Raw genomic sequence first — 18151 nt, 5'->3', positions numbered from 1 at the left:
TCAGATTTGCAGAGTTATTTAGTGACATTGCTGAAATTAAAATGTTAGAGTTGGAACCAGCATTGTGGCACAGCAAGTTAAGCCACCTCTTGTGACACCAGCATCCTATAAGCACCAGTTTCAGTCCTGGTTGCTCAGCTTCCAATCCAGCTCCCTGTTAATGCGACTGAGAAAGCAGCAGATGATGGTCCAAGTACTTGACTCCTTGCCACCCACATGGGAGTCCCTGGTGGAGTTCCAGGCTCCTGGTTCTAGTCTGACCCAACCGCAGCTGTTGCGACCATTTGGGGAGTAAATGAGTGGATGGAGGATCTTTCTCAATCTCTCTCTCTCTCTCTCTCTCTCTCTCTCTCTCTGTAACTCTGCCTTTCAAATCAATAAATAAATATTTAAAAAAACATTAGCTTAAGTAAAATCTAAAGTCACCATGGCCTACAAGGCTCTCGACATCTAGTCTTGTCCAGACATCCACTATCTCCTCAACTATGGCAAACTCAATTCCCTTTCAACACTTTTGAACTTGTTGTCCCTCCCCTCTCAACATAACACTCGTCCTCTCTTTTCATATGGCTGGCTCTTTGGCATCTTTCAGGGCTCAATTTAAATATCATCTCCTCAGAGAAACTGATTCTGACTTATATATCTGAACTTGAGATTGTCAGTTAACCTCACACTCCCAGGATCCCACATCAAGTGACCTTCTGTTACAACACCTGATTCAATTTCATATAACATGTATCATGAACAAAACTGTTTTGTTTATACATCTGCTAGTTCATCTGTACCTTCTAATGGAACATAAGAGCCATGACAGCAGGGTTTGCCTCTCTTGTTCCCTGTTATTCTCCTAAATGGGGCCAGACACACAAGTGATCATTAGTTATTGAATGAACTCTGATCTCCTGAGACTTGATCTAGTTTAACTGGGATGGGGAAAATAGCACTGAACTTAGAAGAAGCTTTGAGCTTCAGGAGAGTCACAGAGAGTATGATCTTTAATAACTCATTTTTAAAAAAAGATTTATTTATTTGAAAGCCAGAGCTACAGAAAGAGGGAGAGGGAGAAACAGAGACAGAGATCTTCCATCTGTTGGTTCACTCACCACATGGACACAATGGCCAGGGCTGAGCCAGGCCAAAGCCAGGAGCCTGGAACTACATCTGATTCTCAGACATATGTGGCAGGAGCCCAAGCACAGAAGCCACCATCTGCTGCCCTCCCAGGCAAATTAGCAGGGAGCTGAATGGGAAGCGGACCAGCTGGGATTTGAGCCAGTACCCATTTGGGATGCCAGTTTCAGAGGTGGCTGCTTAACCCACTGTTCCACAACACCAGCCCCAATGTCTTCATTTTTAGAATAGGAAAGGATCATACCTCTTATGGGGTTGTTGAGAGAAAAAAATGAATAGTATATGAAAAAATGCTTTAAAATTAATGCATATCCCAATGCAGCAGGTGACCCTAACAAAATTAGTCTCTGTGTTTCAATTTCCTTGTCTATAAAATTAGAGTTGAACTGGTAAGTCCAACTGACCCTCAAATTATAAATTTTTTAATTCTGTCATTCAATGGAAAATCCTGAAAAACTCTCATTTATGCATCTTAAGTGGAACTAGGGTTTTGATTGCGTAGTACAAGTGATGTCTCTTATTTTCTTAGCTAATTGACTCTTATGATTAACTCTTATGTTGAATTAGAAATATGCAGGCATCAATGAGGTGAGAATTAGTTCAATACACAGGAAAGAGACTCGGATGTATCTGAAACCATATTCAAAATATTTACAACACGTAAGGTGGAGTCACCATCTTATCAGCACAGACCCAAAGAGATCAGAAAACAGTCATAAAACAATAAGCTGCACCAAAGTAAGCTCCGGAGTATGCAGCGTGACCAAGGGCGTCAAGGTGGGATGCAGATATTGTCACATTCCTTCTGTGTTACAGTAACACTAGTCCAAAGCTGTCCATGAGCCCCAATTAGCAGGAATAAGATCATTTTTTTTTTTTTGCTGGAGTCTGTGTCCTTCCAAAACACCCAAAAATACCTTAAAATTGCTTTGTCCAAGTACCAGTCCTCTCTTTCTCTGCTGCTGCCCAACCATCTGTTTGCCAGGCACTCTGGCACTCATATGCACCCCTAGGGACAGGTTGCAGCTGTAGTCTGCCGTGCTGGATGGCTACACCTGCAGGTGGCTGCCTTCAGAGTCAAGGCATTTTGCTGTCAGCACTCAAGAGACTGTGAACAGTTCTGCTACTCTGCCAAACTGGCCTCTGGGTGGGTTCCTGCCATGTACCTAACGCCTTGGTAGTTACCCTAGAAATGACAAGGATCACTTCTCCCTATGTCAAGCTTATCCATACTTTTTTAAATGCCTTAGGCTCCAAGTGCCATTGTCCTGAGTGACTCCTCCAGGTCGCACCTACATGCCATTTTCCCTAAGTTCTGATAAAAGTGTGCAGATGGATGAATTCAGGTCAATTCCAGGATCAAACACACATTTGCCTGGAACCTGTTGTCCTCTTCTATTGCAGAAAGTCAACACTTTCTTTGATTACCGCACTTGCCTCTATTTCAGGAGGGCTTGGGAGACGGCAGGGGTGAAGTTTAGTCATTCCCCTGCCTTCTTTTTTTTTTTTTTTTTTTTTTTTTGACAGGCAGAGTGGACAGTGAGAGAGAGATACAGAGAGAAAGGTCTTCCTTTTTGCCATTGGTTCACCCTCCAATGGCCGCTGTGGTCGGCGCGCTGTGGCCGGCGCACCGCGCTGATCCAATGACAGGAGCCAGGTGCTTCTCCTGGTCTCCCATGGGGTGCAGGGCCCAAGGACTTGGGCCACCCTCCACTGCACTCCCTGGCCACAGCAGAGAGCTGGCCTGGAAGAGGGGCAACCGGGACAGAATCCGGCACCCCGGCCGGGACTAGAACCCGGTGTGCCGGCACCGCAAGGCGGAGGATTAGCCTAGTGAGCCGCGGTGCTGGCCGCCCCTGCCTTCTGTGGCTGGTAAAGCTGGTCCAACTGCTGGAAATCGCATTGTTGGAAGCTGCTCATGTTCAAAGATATAGAGTGACTCACTCTCTCTCTCTCTCTCTCTCTCTCTCTCTCATTTAAATTTACATTTAGTTTATTTTAGAGGGAGAGAAAGATCTCCCATCTGCTAGTTCACTCCTCAAATGCCTACAACATCTAGGACTGAGAGAGGATAAAGCCAGAAGCCTGGAATTCCATCTAGGTCTCCCACATGGTGGGAGGATCCAAGCGTTTGAGCCATTACCAGGGTACACATTAGCAGGAACTGAGATGAGGAGCATAGCTAAGACATGAGCCCAAGAACTCTGATTTGGGATGTAGGTGGCCCAAGCAGTGTCTTAACCACTAGATTAAACACCCATGTCATATTCCTCTCTCTCTCTCCCTCTCTCCCTCTCTCCCTCTGATCCTATTTCCACTCTTATTTTCTGACCCTTAGATTAGCTAATTTCAAGAATGATTCAAATGGGAGCATGTTTGCTTTCAGGGGAAAACTACCCCTATAATCAGCGTGCTTTTTTGCTCCCATGACTGCAACAATCCGAAAGAAGTATCGCCCTTTTTAAATTTATTGAGATCTGAGCTATCGGAGTTTTTCTATCTGAGCAATTTTAATCCCCAGGGACAAAAAGGGACATAAATAAGAATTACTGTAGAACCTAATACACACAGAGCTTAAAAAAAATAGAAAAAAAAATATTTTTAAAAAACCAAAAAACAATAGATAAGGAATAAGATGTTAATTAGGAATGATGAAAAAAAGTGTTTATTCTTTACAATATGTTGAATGAATAGAATTGGAGGTACTGTTCCAAAATATGTGTACATGAACAACAACTCTTGAGGTTTTTTTTTATGATTTATTTATTTGTTTAAAAGAGAGCAAGAGAGAGATCTTCCAGCCTCTGGTTCACTCCCCAGATGGCTGCAGTGGCGAGGGCTGAGCCAGGCCAAAGCTGAGAGCTGGCAGCTTCTTCCAGTTCTTGCACAAGGGTAGCAGGGACCCAAGAACTTGGGCCATCCTCAGCTACTTTTCTTTTTTTTTTTTTTTGCTTGCAGCCAAAGCTTGTTTATTATTTTTTTTTCTTTTTTTTTTAATCTTTTATTTAATGAATATAAATTTCCAAAGTACGACTCATGTGTTACAATGGCTTCCCCCCCATACCGTCCCTCCCACCCACAACCCTCCCCTTTCCCACTCCCTCTCCCCTTCCATTCACATCAAGATTCATTTTCGATTATCTTAATATACAGAAGATCAGCTTAGTATACCTTAAGTAAGTATTTCAACAGTTTGCTCCCACACAGAAACATAAAGTGAAAAATAATAGATGATTTTTTTTAAATGATGATGAAATCAGATCAGACCTATTGTCATGTTTAATCCCAGTGAGAGTCAAGTTGGGAATTGATAATTTCTTTCTTTTTTTTTTTTTTTTTTTTTTTTTTTTTTTTTTTTTTACAGAAGATCAGTTTAGTGTACATTAAGTAAAGATTTCAGTCGTTTGCACCCCCATAGAAACACAAAGTGAAATATACTGTTTGAGTACTCGTTATAGCATTAAGCCTCAGTGTACAGCACGTTAAGGACAGAGATCCTACATGAGGAGTAAGTGCACAGTGACTCCTGTTGTTGACTTTACCAATTGACACTCCTGTTTATGGCATCAGTAAACTCCCTATGCACCAGTTATGAGTTTCCAAGGCTATGGAAGCCCCTTGAGTTCTCCGACTCTTATCTTGTTTAGACACGGTCATAGTCAAAGTGGAGGTTCTCTCCTCCCTTCAGAGAAAGGCACCTCCCTCTTTGAAGACCTGTTCTTTCCACTGGGATCTCACTCACAGAGATCTTTTTGCCAGAGTGTCTTGGCTTTCCATGCCTGAAATACTCTCATGGGCTTTTCAGCCAGATCGGAATGCCTTTAGGGCTGATTCTGAGGCCAGAGTGCTATTTAGGACATCCGCCATTCTATGAGTCTGCTGAGTATCTCACTTCCCATGTTGGATCACTCTCCCCTTTATTTATTCTATCGGTTAGTGTTAGCAGATACTAGACTTGTTTATGTGCTCCCTTTGACTCTTAGTCCTTTCATTATGATCAATTGTGAACTGAAATTGATCACTTGGACTAGTGAGATGGCATTGGCACATGCCACCTTGATGGGATTGAATTGGAATCCCCTGGTATGTTTCCAACTCTACCAATTGGGGCAAGTCAGCCCGAGCATGCCCCAAATTATACATCTCTTCCCTCTCTTATTCCCACTCTTATGTTTAACAGGGATCACATTTCAGTTAATTTTCAACACTTAAGAATAACTGTGTGATAATTACAGAATTAAACCAGTCATATTAAGTAGAACAGACAAAAAAAAATACTATGAGGGATAATGTATTAAGTTGTCCATTAGCAGTCAGGGCTATGCTGATCAAGTCACCATTTCTCATAGTGTCCATTTCACTTCAGGAGGTTTCCTCTTTGGTGTTCAGTCAGTTGTCACCGATCAGGGAGAACATATGGTATTTGTCCCTTTGGGACTGGCTTACTTCACTCAGCATGATGTGTTCCAGATTCCTCCATTTTGTTGCAAATGACTGGATTTCGTTGTTTCTTACTGCGGTATAGTACTCTAAAGAATACATATCCCATAATTTCTTTATCCAGTCTACCATTGATGGGCATTTAGGTTGGTTCCAGGTCTTGGCTATTGTGAATTGTGCTGCAATAAACATTAGGGTGCAGACCGCTTTTTTGTTTATCAATTTAAACTCCTTTGGGTAAATTCCAAGGAGTGGGATGGCTGGGTCGAACGGTAGGGTTATATTCAGGTTTCTGAGGAATCTCCAGACTGATTTCCATAGTGGCTTGACCAGTTTGCATTCCCACCAACAGTGGGTTAGTGTCCCTTTTTCCCCACATCCTCGCCAGCATCTGTTGTTGGTAGATTTCTGTATGTGAGCCATTCTAACCGGGGTGAGGTGAAACCTCATTGTGGTCTTGATTTGCATTTCCCTGATTGCTAGTGACCTTGAACATTTTTTCATGTGCCTGTTGGCCATTTGGATTTCCTCTTTTGAAAAATGTCTATTGAAGTCCTTGGCCCATCTCTTAAGTGGGTTGTTGGTTTTGTTTTTGTGGAGTTTCTTGATCTCTTTGTAGATTCTGGTTATTAACCCTTTATCTGTTGCATAGTTTGCAAATATGTTTTCCCATTCTGTCAGTTGTCTCTTCACTCTCCTGACTGTTTCTTTTGCAGTACAGAAACTTCTCAATTTGATGCAATCCCAATAGTTGATTTTGGCTTTGACTGTCTGTGCCTCCCGGGTCTTTTCCAGAAATTCTTTGCCTGTGCCAATATCTTGAAGGGTTTCTCCAATGTTCTCTAATAACTTAATGGTGTCAGGACGTAGATTTAGGTCTTTAATCCACGTTGAGTGGATTTTTGTGTAAGGTGTAAGGTAGGGGTCTTGCTTCATGCTTCTGCACGTGGAAATCCAGTTTTCCCAGCACCATTTATTGAATAGACTGTCCTTGCTCCAGGAATTAGTTTTAGATCCTTGATCAAATATAAGTTGGCTGTAGATGTTTGGGTTGATTTCTGGTGTTTCAATTCTGTTCCATTGGTCTATCCATCTGTTTCTGTACCAGTACCATGCTGTTTTGATTACAACTGCCCTGTAGTATGTCCTGAAGTCTGGTATTGTGATGCCTCCGGCTTTGTTTTTGTTGTACAAGATTGCTTTAGCTATTCGAGGTCTCTTGTGCCTCCATATGAATTTCAGCATCATTTTTTCTAGATCTGCGAAGAATGTCTTTGGTATCTTGATTGGGATTGCATTGAATCTATAAATTGCTTTTGGGAGAATGGACATTTTGATGATGTTGATTCTTCCAATCCATGAGCATGGAAGATTTTTCCATTTTTTGGTATCCTCTTCTATTTCTTTCTTTAAGGTTTTGTAATTTTCATCGTAGAGATCTTTAACGTCCTTGGTTAAGTTTATTCCAAGGTATTTGATTGTTTTTGTAGCTATTGTGAATGGGATTGATCTTAGCAGCTCTTTCTCAGTCATGGCATTGCTTGTGTATACAAAGGCTGTTGATTTTTGTGCATTGATTTTATATCCTGCCACTTTGCCAAACTCCTCTATGAGTTCCAATAGTCTCTTAGTAGAGTTCTTTGGATCCTCTAAGTACAGAATCATATCGTCTGCAAAGAGGGATAGTTTGACTTCTTCCTTCTTGATTTGTATTCCTTTGATTTCTTTTTCTTGTCTGATGGCTCCGGCTAAAACTTCCAGAACTATGTTAAATAGCAGTGGTGAGAGTGGGCATCCCTGCCTGGTGCCAGATTTCAGTGGAAATGCTTCCAACTTTTCCCCATTCAATAGGATGCTGGCTGTGGGTTTTTTATAAATTGCTTTGATTATATTGAGGAATGTTCCTTCTATACCCAATTTGCTTAGAGTTTTCATCATGAAAGGGTGTTGAATTTTATCAAATGCTTTCTCTGCATCAATTGAGATAATCATATGGTTTTTCTTCTGCAGTCTGTTAATGTGGTGAATCACATTGATTGATTTGCGAATGTTGAACCATCCCTGCATACCAGGGATGAATCCCACTTGGTCTGGGTGGATGATTTTCCTGATGTGTTGTTGTATTCTATTGGCCAGAATTTTATTGAGGATTTTTGCGTCTATGTTCATCAGGTATATTGGTCTGTAATTTTCTTTCAGTGCTGCATCTTTCTCTGGCTTAGGGATTAAGGTGATGCTGGCTTCATAGAAAGAATTTGGGAGGATTCCCTCTTTTTCGATTGTTCTGAATAGTTTGAGAAGAAATGGGATTAGTTCTTCTTTAAATGTCTGGTAGAATTCAGCAGTGAATCCATCTGGTCCTGGGCTTTTCTTTGTTGGGAGGGCCTTTATTACTGTTTCAATTTCTGTTTCAGTTATGGGTCTATTTAGGTTTTCGATGTCTTCATGGTTCAATTTTGGTAGATTGCATGTGTCCATGAATCTATCCATTTCTGATAGGTTTTCCTGTTTGCTGGCATACAGGTCCTTGTAGTAATTTCTGATGATTCTTTTTATTTCTGTGGTGTCTGTTGTTACGTTTCCTTTTTCATCTCTGATTTTATTGATTTGGGTCTTTTCTCTTCTTTTTTTAGTTAGTTGGGCCAATGGGGTGTCAATTTTATTTATTTTTTCAAAAAACCAGCTTCTCGCTTGGCTGATTTTTTGTAATGTTTTTTTGGATTCAATCCTGTTAATTTCTTCTCTGGTTTTAATTATTTCTCTTCTCCTACTAGATTTGGGTTTGGTTTGCTGCAGTTTTTCTAGGTCCTTGAGGTGCGCTGAAAGCTCATTTATTTGGTACCTTTCCAATTTCTTGGTATAGGCACCTATTGCTATAAATTTGCCTCTCAATACTGCTTTTGCTGTATCCCATAAGTTTTGATATGTTGTGTTGTTGTCTTCATTTACTTCCAGAAAGTTTTTGATTTCTCTTTTGATTTCTTGAATGACCCAGTGTTCATTCAGGAGCATGTTGTTCAGTCTCCATGTGTTTGCATACTTTCTGGGGTTTCCTGAGTTGCTAATTTCCAGCTTCATCCCGCTGTGGTCTGAGAAGCTGCATGGTATGATTCTAATTCTTTTAAATTTGCTGAGACTTGCTTTATGGCCTAGTATGTGGTCAATCCTAGAGAAGGTTCCATGCGCTGCTGAGAAGAATGTGAAGTCTGTAGATGTAGGGTTGAAAGTTCTGTAGATATCTGTTAGATCCATTTGGGCAATAGTGTCAATTAAATCTGCTGTTTCCTTGTTGATCTTCTGTCCGGATGATCTGTCTATTTCTGAGAGTGGAGTATTGAAGTCCCCCAGTACTATTGTATTGGAATCTAAATCTCCCTTTAAGTCCCTTAACATATCTTTTAAATAGACCGGTGCCCTGTAATTAGGTGCATATACATTTATAATAGTTACATCTTCCTGTTGAATTGAACCCTTAATCATTATATAGTGTCCCTCTTTGTCTCTCTTAACAGTTTTTGTATTAAAGTTTATTTTGTCTGATATTAATATGGCTACACCTGCTTTTTTTTGGTTTCTGTTGGCATGGAATATCTTTTTCCAACCTTTCACTTTCAGTCTGCATGCCTCTTTGTTAGAGAGATGTGTTTCTTGTAGGCAACAAATAGTTGGGTTGTGTTCTGTGAGCCAGTCAGCTAAACGGTGTTTTTTAACTGAAGAATTCAGACCATTAATGTTCAATGTGACTATTGATACGTAGTGACTTTGCCCTGCCATTTTCCCGGAAATATTTTCTAGTATATGCTTTGAGCTTCCCATGCTCTTTTACTGGTAGGTGTTCTTTCTTTCCCTTCTTTCATATTGATGGCCGTGTTTCTGTGTTTCTGAGTGTAGCACATCTTTAAGTATATTTTGCAGAGCCGGACGAGTGGCCACAAAGTCTTTCAATTTCTGTTTGCTATGAAAGGTCTTTATTTCACCTTCATTCACAAACGAGAGCTTGGCAGGATATAATATTCTGGGCTGGCAATTTTTCTCTCTTAGCACCTGTGCTATGTCTCGCCATTCCCTCCTAGCTTGTAGGGTTTCTGATGAGAAGTCAGCTGTGAGTCTGATTGGAGATCCTCTGAGAGTAATCTGACGTTTCTCTTTTGCACATTTTAGGATCTTTTCTTTATGTTTCACTGTGGTAAGTTTAATTACCACGTGTCGTGGTGAGGATCTCTTTTGGTCATGTTTATTGGGGGTTCTATGAGCTTCCTGTACTAGGATATCTCTGTCCTTCTCCAAACCTGGAAAGTTCTCTGCTAGTATCTCACTAAAAAGGCCTTCTAATCCTTTCTCTCTCTCCATGCCTTCAGGAACTCCTAGAACTCGAATGTTGGTTTTTTTAATAGTATCCTGTAGATTCCCAACAATATTTTTTAGGTTTCTAATTTCCTCTTCTTTTCTTTGGTTTGACTGTATGTTTTCCTGTGCTCTATCTTCTAAGTCCGATATTCTCTCTTCTGCTTCACCCATTCTGTTTTTAAGGCTTTCTAATGTGTTTGTCATTTGATCTATTGAGCTCTTCATTTCATTTTGATTTCTCTTCACTATAACACTTTCCTGTTCTACTAGTTTCTGAGTTTCATTTTGATTCTTCCTTAAAATTTCGTTTTCACGAGAGAGATTTTCAATCTTGTCCATTAAGGATTTCTGTAGTTCAAGGATTTGCTTTTGAAAACTTCTAAATGTTCTTATCATAAATTTTTTGAAATCTGTATCTTGCATTTCTTCTATCTCATCATCTTCATACTCTTGGCTTGGGGTGTTTTGCTTATTTGGAGGCATCATAGTGTCATCGTTGATCTTGCTCCCTCTATTTCTGTGTTTGTTACTCGGCATAGTTAATTCTTCTTGCGTCACTGTGCGTTTTTTTTTTTCTTTTCTTTTTTTTTTTTTTAATACTGTGTCCGTGTTAAGTGGACTGCCTGCTGTTGGAGGAGCCTTGGAGGCTTGAGATGGGTGCGGCCTGAGAGCTCTGCCTGGTTCTTCCAGGTTAAGGGTGTGCAAAGGTGACACCCTCAGGTTATGCGTGGTAAATCTCTCTCTTTTTATTTATTTATTTATTTATTTATTTTATTTATTCAGGGGGTAAGTAACACCGCAGGGCACGGCTGTGCAGAATTGATGGTATTTAGCTTCCAGTCTTTGGCTCCTCTGGACTCCCACTGGGTTGCCTAGGCTACTGAATTGTAGTGACTCAGTTCCTTAGCTCTCCCCCATTGATATGTAAATCCAGAGAGCAGGCCTGCTCTTTGTCTCTTGGGAATTCTTCTAGCCTCCCAGTCTTGTAAGCTTTGCTAGGTTAGGGGGAAGAGAAACCCCGAAGCTTTTTTTTCCTTCTTTCCGGTAGTGAGTTTGCTGCACTTTCTGGCCCCCCTCTAGATTCTGACCCCCGTTTCCCCACCAATGTCTCGGGTTATTGAGCTCACCTCCCCTTCCAGCGCTGATGTGTGGACTCAGAGCCCTGAGCATCCCAAGTCTCCCCGCTGTTGTCTGTGTGGCATGCACTCCCCTTGGAGCACTGGGGCTTCTGCGGCTCGGTCCCACGACTTGGCTTCCGCGCGGTGGGCGACCTTGTTCTCCCAGTAGGTCCTCCGATTCACGATTCCCGTGCAATTTTTTCCTGGTTCTTTTTTCTGCGGCTACCGTAACTCCCCTTTTATTAAACTAAATTTTCCCGGACTATCGGTGCGCGCCCTCACTATTCCGCCATCTTGGCTCCGCCCCCCCCATCCTCAGCTACTTTTCCCAAACACGTTAGCAGGAAGCTGGATCAAAAATGGAGCAGTCGGGATGTGAATCCGCCCACATTTGAGATGTCAGCATTGCATTGCAGGAAATAGCTTTACTCCCTGTGTCACAACACCAGGGCCAATGATTATTTTAAAAATGCAGAAATTTAAACAAGAATCAGCGCTAAATGTGAACTGAGAAGAATGGTAAGTACTTATGGATATCCTGCAGAGAAAATCAGTGAACAGGACAAAGTAATGTATAGAAACACCAAAAGAAAGGGACAAAAGAAGCAAGGAGCAGAGGGAGCGGATCAAGATGAAAGGTGTATGCTGGAGGTGTGCAGAAGTTAGACTGTGTGAAGCAACCAGTGGACAGGGAGCTGTTGCTTTGTAAAGAGTCCAGGGCATTCGTTGTGCAGCTAATATTCTAGACTCTGACCGCTTTCTTATACAGTTCCTCTTCTGTTTTCAGTTTTTATTTATCCCACTATTGTCTTGAATCTCTTTGCTCTGGCCCTGTAAAGCACTCTTTGAATTGTGTTTCATGTTAGCCATTTTTTCTTATTTAAAGGCTTGTAGATTTTCAGGCCAGCATCTAAAGGTGTCTGAGGGAATGATGCTACACAAATCAGAAGATACAGCATGGAAAATGTCAACACTGTTGTAAAACATGTGATATAACAGAACCCAGGGCATTCCCAAAAGAACTGAATTGAAATTGAATCCTCACTCCAGGCATTTTTAAAAATGTATTTTGACAGTGTTCATTCATTCCTTTATTTGCTCATTTACAAATCTTTCAACAAATACCTGAATATCTATTAAGTACCAAGAAATACATCCAACCATAAACATATGAAGATTATCAATAAGAGAATATCCCTGGTCTCACAGAGATCATTCCAATGGCAGATTTAGAAGTGAACAAACAAAATTCAATCATTGTAATCACTGTATTGGTTGAGGGTAAGCTCAAAGAAGGGTGGTGCCAACTTGGGCTTAGGAAGTGGTAATTCTTCCCCAAAGGGAGTGGGCATGAAGAGAATTCAAAGGATGATGGGAACTGAGTTTAACAACACCTGGAGTGACAGGATGTCGTTCCAAAGCAATTCCCAAGACCAGCTGGGAAACCGTAGTTTTGAGTGACTGGAATGCGTGCAGAGGAGAAATGCCAAAAGCTGAGCTTTCAGTGATCAAATCCTGAATTGGGAAGATACTGAAGAGTAGGAAGGGGAAGGAAAAAGATCAGGTGAGTAGATTAGAAAGATCACCCTCACCTTTGGAAAAGATTCAATTATTTAGTAGATTCATATGCAAAGGGAAATAAAATCCATACTGATTTCAATATGAATGCCCAATCTGTCTTATATAAAATGTGCTGTGTGGCTGTATTTTTGCATTAATCCACCAAAATACCTAAGGCAGCTATGTTAGTTTTGGAGATTCAAAGTCCATGATCAGGCAGCCCTGTGGGTTCGGCATCTGGTGAGGGCAGTGCGTGGCAATGGAGGAACACATGGAAGGAAGAACAACCTGGCATGCTGAGCAGTAGGGAGAGCAGTCAGGGCCATCTTGGGCTTTTATAACAGGCACATTGCAGGAACTGCCTCTGAGGGCACGCCCCAAATGACCTGCAGACCTTCTACTGGGTGCTACACAAATCTTTAACTTTCCATGCTTTTAGTATCATTATCTCATAACTTTGGGGCTTAAGTCTTGCATGAGTTCAGGGGCCAAGTCATATTTTAACTATAGCAGTGGCTTTTGCTTAGGATACAGAAAATTGAAGAGTGTACTTCATACCCCTTTTTCTACAATAAGAAAAAGGCAGACAATGGTAATTTTTTTAATTAAAGATTTTATTTATTTATTTGAGAGGTAGAGTTACAGACAGTGAGAGGGAGTCACAGAGAGAAAGGTCTTCCCTCCGTTGGTTCACTTCCCAAATGGCTGCAACAGCTGGAACTGCACCGTTCTGAGGCCAGGAGAGAGGTGCTACTACCCAGTCTCCCACAGGGGTGCCAGGGCCGAAGGACTTGGGCCATCTTCCACTGCTTTCCCAGGCCACAGCAGGGAGCTAGATCAGAAGAGGAGCAGCTAGGATGCTGGCACTGCAGGCAGAGGATTAACCTGCTGCACAGTAGCGTCAGCTCCAGCCAGATAATGTTAAAAATCATAACTCTCGCTGTATTTATTTGAAAGCCAGGATGAGAGGGCAACCAACTAGTCTGAAAAATAAGCAAATACAAGTGCCTCCAAGAAGAGGCAGGTAGCAGGCACCAGCTTTTCTGGGGCAGATTAACATAAAGGAAGTCCATACCCACTCACAGTCTCTACAGATGCCATTTCTTCATAACATGAAAGGCTGAAAGTAAGACAAGGGGCTGGACTTGTGGCATAGCAGGTAAAGCCTCTCCTGCCCCCCATGGCAGCATACTTTTTGGGCACCCGCTCATATCCCAGCTGCTCCACTTCTCATCTAGCTCCCTGCTAATGGCCTGGGAAAGCAGCGGAGGATGGCCCAAGTACTCAGGCCCCTGGTACCTATGTAAGATACCAGAATGAAGTTCCTGGCTCTTGGCTTTGGCCTGGCTCAGCTTTGGCCATTGTGGCCATCTGGGAAGGGAACCAGCAGATGGAATATTCTCTCTCTCTCTCTCTTTTTCCATCCCTCCCTCCCTCCCTCCTTCCCTCGCTCTTCCCTTCTCTAACTCTTTCAAATAAATAATCATTTAAAAAAAAGGGAAGAGGCCGGTGCCGCGGCTCACTAGGCTAATCCTCCGCCTAGCGGCGCCGGAACACCGGGTTCTAGTCCCGGTTGGGGCGCCGGATTCTGTCCCAGTTGCCCCTCTTCCAGGCCAGCTCTCTGCTGTGGCCAGGGAGTGCGGTGGCGGATGGCCCAAGTGCTTGGGCCCTGCACCCCATGGGAGACCAGGAAAAGCACCTGGCTCCTGGCTCCTGCCATCGGATCAGCGCAGTGCGCCGGCCGCAGCGCGCCGGCCGCGGTGGCCATTGGAGGGTGAACCAACGGCAAAAGGAAGACCTTTCTCTCTGTATCTCTCTCTCACTGTCCACTCTGCCTGTCCAAAAAAAAAAAAAAAAAAAAAGGGAAGAAGAAGGAAAGGAGGTCAAAGTGAGAGACAGAACAGCTCACCTCTAGAGAAGTCTACATCAATAGAACCAGACTACAATAGATAAATACTGGAGATATAAGACGAGGGATTTTAACTACTACTAATCTTTTAAAGGCTTTGGGGAAAAATAAAAGGCATGGATGTTCAAATAGAAAATTTCAGCTAACTACCAATAATTATGTAAATAAAGATGAACTGAGCAGAGTAATCAAAAGGCAGAGATCAGCAGCATGGATTTAAAAACAAAAATGATGGAAAATGATTTACCATAGAAACAGTTGCCCCCAAATAGCTAATAGGCTGATATTAGAAAATAGGCTTTAAGATAAAAAAATGTTACCGGAAACAAAGAAGGACATTTTATAATTATAAACACATCAGCAAGACATAACCATTTCAAATAGGCATACACCTAACCGAATGTATGAAGATCCCCAAGATGTATGAAGCAAAAAAATTTGGAATATTTCAAATGTGTAAGGAACTGTTACAACTAAATAGCAAAAGAACAAGAACACAACTAAAAAGTAGTCAGAGAACATTTCTCAAAATGTACAAATCGCCAACAGGTACATGTGAAAGTGCTCCATATCACTAATCATCAGAGAAATGTAAATAAAAAACAATAGCTCATTCTTGTTACAGACAAAAGATAACCAGTGATATCAGGGATGTGGAGAAAAGACCACATATGCCATTGGTGGAAATTAGTACAGCCACTATGAAAACATTCTGGAAGCTCCTCTGAAAAATTAAAAGAGAACTAAAATATCTAGCAGTCCTATCTCTAGGCACATATTCAAAAGAAATGAAATAAGTATCTTGAAGAGCTATCTACACTTTCATATTCATTGAAGCACAGTTCACAATAGCTAAAATATGGAATATCAATCTAAGTGTTCATAAACAGATAAATGGATAAAGAAAAGAGTACACACACACACACACACACACCCCACATGCAATGGAGGGTTAGCCTTAAAAAGGAAGGAAAACCTGTAATTTACAGCAACATAAATGAATCCAGAATATATTATGCTAAATGAAGCAAGCCAGGCACAGAATGACAAATGTTCCATGATCTCACTTTTATATGGAATATAAAGAAGTCAAACTTGGGGTGATGTTGTGGTATAGAGGGTAAAACTGCCACCTGTGACACTGTCATTCCATATGGGTGCCAGTTCAAGTCCGAGCTGTTCTACTTCTCATCCAGCTCCCTGGTTTAATGGCCTCAGAAAAGCGGTGGGAGATGGCCCAAGTGCTTGGGCCCCTGCACTTGTAAGAAGCTTCTGGCTCCTGGCTTTGGCCTGGCCATCTGGGGAGTGAAACAGGATGGAAAATCAATTCATTCTCTCTCTCTCTCTCTCTCTCTCTCTCTCTCTCTCAAACTCACAGAATCAAAGAGTAGAATTTCCAGTAGCAGAGCAGTTGGGGAAACAGGGACATACTAGCCAAAAGAAGAAATTTCAATTATATGGGATGAATAAATTCTGGGTGCATAGCATGGTGACTATAGTTACTAATGTATTTATATACTTAAAATCTGCTAAGACAGTAGATCTTAAATGTTCTCATAACAAACAAAAATGGTAAATATATAAGATAATGATGTGCTAATTAGCTTGATTATAGTAATTATTTCACAGTGTCTATGTATATCAAAACATCATGTTGTATACTGTAAATATACATATAATTTTTATTTTTCAATTATACCTCAAAAGAGATGGAAAGAAAGATGGTGCATTTAGCCTACTATCTAAGACACTCACGTCCCACATTGGAGTCCTGTTACGGAGTTTGGCTTCTGACTCCAGCTTCCTGCTAATGCAGACCCTAGGAGGCAGCAGTGATGATTCAAGTAGTGGGGTTCTCACCACCCATGTGGGAGACCTGGATTGCATTCCTAGCTCCTAATTTTGGACCAGGCCCAGAGAGGGCTACTGCAGGCATTTGGGGAATGTATCAATAAATAGGAACTCTATCTATCTCATAATCGATCTCTATCTCCCTCCCTCCCTCCCTTCCTCCTTTCCTTCTTCTCTCTTAGTGTGTAAAATCACACTAAACAAAATGTTAAAGGTGTTATGCAAAAGGAATAATTATCTAGCATAAACTTATGTCTACATAAAAATTGAAGAGCACTGGAAATGATAAAAATGAATATAAACATAAACTTTATTTTTTGTTTCTACATATTCGAATAAAATTGCATATTCTGTTCAGTGAAATGGAGAAAGCTACTCTACTCCTCTTTGTCCCTCAAATTAAATGTAAATATAAAAGAGGAACAGATTGAATGGAGCAACTATAGGAGATCTCTGAAAAAATTAATAAGAGTGGTCAAAGCAGAATAGAATTCGAAGTACTGTCAATGTGGTACCATTTTCTCCTGGGTCTGAATGTATAAAGGCAACATGAAATCTGCAAGTGAACATTTAGATTGAGACAGAAAGAATTCCAGGAGTAACTCTCTAGTACTAACACACAAAGTAGAAAAAGGAACTTGTAATGCCCAGAGAGTGTGCAGGTATGAACTAGCATATTTCTCTTCTACCTTTACTCTTATTCCACAGCCTCCAGGAAAGACTGTGGAGGTAGTAGCAGACGCCACTCAGAAGATAACTTCTCTAAGGAAGGAATTCTACTCTAATCAATAATCCCAGGCTTTTTTCTCCCTCTCTGTCCTGCCACCACTAGACCCCAGCTGTGCATGTAGTCACAGAAGTTGATGATAGAGTAGTTTAAGCCCCAGGTTTCTCACTGTAGGGCCAACCAAAGGAGTGACACAAAATCAAAAACTGTGGTATGCTCAGAAAAGCAATCCTTGAAATTGCCTGTTAATTCTTGGGATCCTCCCCACTTCTGGAGTTGTAAATGCCTGAATTTGATGATAATCAGCACACAAAAAAACTGTGAAAATGCAAAAGGTAGGCCACTTCCAGATCCCAGAAAGAACATGGATGAAGACATAGGATACATACAAATGCATTACAAGGTCTAGCCAAAAGATGTCTGAAAACTGAAGACTAGATAAATTATGGGATGTGTACACCATGGAATACTATACAGCAATAGCAAAAATGAAATCCTGTAATTTGCAACAAAATAGATGAAACTGGACATATGTTCTCCCTGATCTGTGATAACTAATAAAGCACCTAAAAGATAATCTATAGAAGTAAAATTGACACTTTAAGATGCAATGACTTGGAACAGCCCATCTCATCTGTTAAGAAATATGCTTTTGGGGGAGGAGCCAAGATGGCAGAATAGTGAGGGCACACACTGATAGTCCGGGAAAAGATAGTTTAATAAAAGTGGAGTTACTGTAGTCTCAGGAAAAGGCTCGGGAAAAAATTACAGAGGAAACTCTTCCGCATCTAGTAGATGTGACACGGAGGACCTACGGGAAGAGCAAGGACGCCCACAGCATGGAAGCCAAGCCACGGAAGCCGAGCAGTGGAAGCCGAGCAGCGGAGTCTGCACACCAGCACTGGAAGGGGAGGTGAGACAAAATCCTCGGTAACCCGAGTCATTGGCAGGGAAAGGCAGAAAGAGCCTACAGGGAACAAGGCTTGAAGCCCCACTGGGGAAAGTTCACCAGGCTGACTGGAGGAGAGAAAAAAAAAAAAAAAGAATAAATAAGGGGAACCGGCACAG

At 41.5% G+C, this 18151-nt stretch overlaps 1 long non-coding RNA gene across 10 annotated transcripts in view; it reads right to left on the bottom strand.

Annotated features, from left to right (window-relative positions):
• Window positions 1-18151, bottom strand: part of LOC103349907 (LINE-1 retrotransposable element ORF2 protein) — an 85511-nt gene that overhangs the window by 34607 nt on the left and 32753 nt on the right. For 2 of the 10 annotated variants that reach the window (XR_011388470.1, XR_011388468.1), the window contains one exon: window positions 786-847. The exons of 6 other annotated variants lie outside the window; for them this stretch is intronic. This is a non-coding gene — a long non-coding RNA (LINE-1 retrotransposable element ORF2 protein). Of the gene's footprint in view, window positions 1-785; window positions 14012-18151 lie in introns of those variants that run through there. 2 more of the 10 variants (XR_011388465.1, XR_007923161.2) reach the window with 1 other exon arrangement.

Source organism: Oryctolagus cuniculus, chromosome 5 (genome assembly GCF_964237555.1).
Source record: "Oryctolagus cuniculus chromosome 5, mOryCun1.1, whole genome shotgun sequence".
In the NCBI taxonomy this organism is placed as follows: domain Eukaryota; kingdom Metazoa; phylum Chordata; class Mammalia; order Lagomorpha; family Leporidae; genus Oryctolagus; species Oryctolagus cuniculus.
The sequence above is the reverse complement of the archived record's forward strand: the minus strand, read 5'-3'. Positions and strand labels throughout refer to the sequence as shown.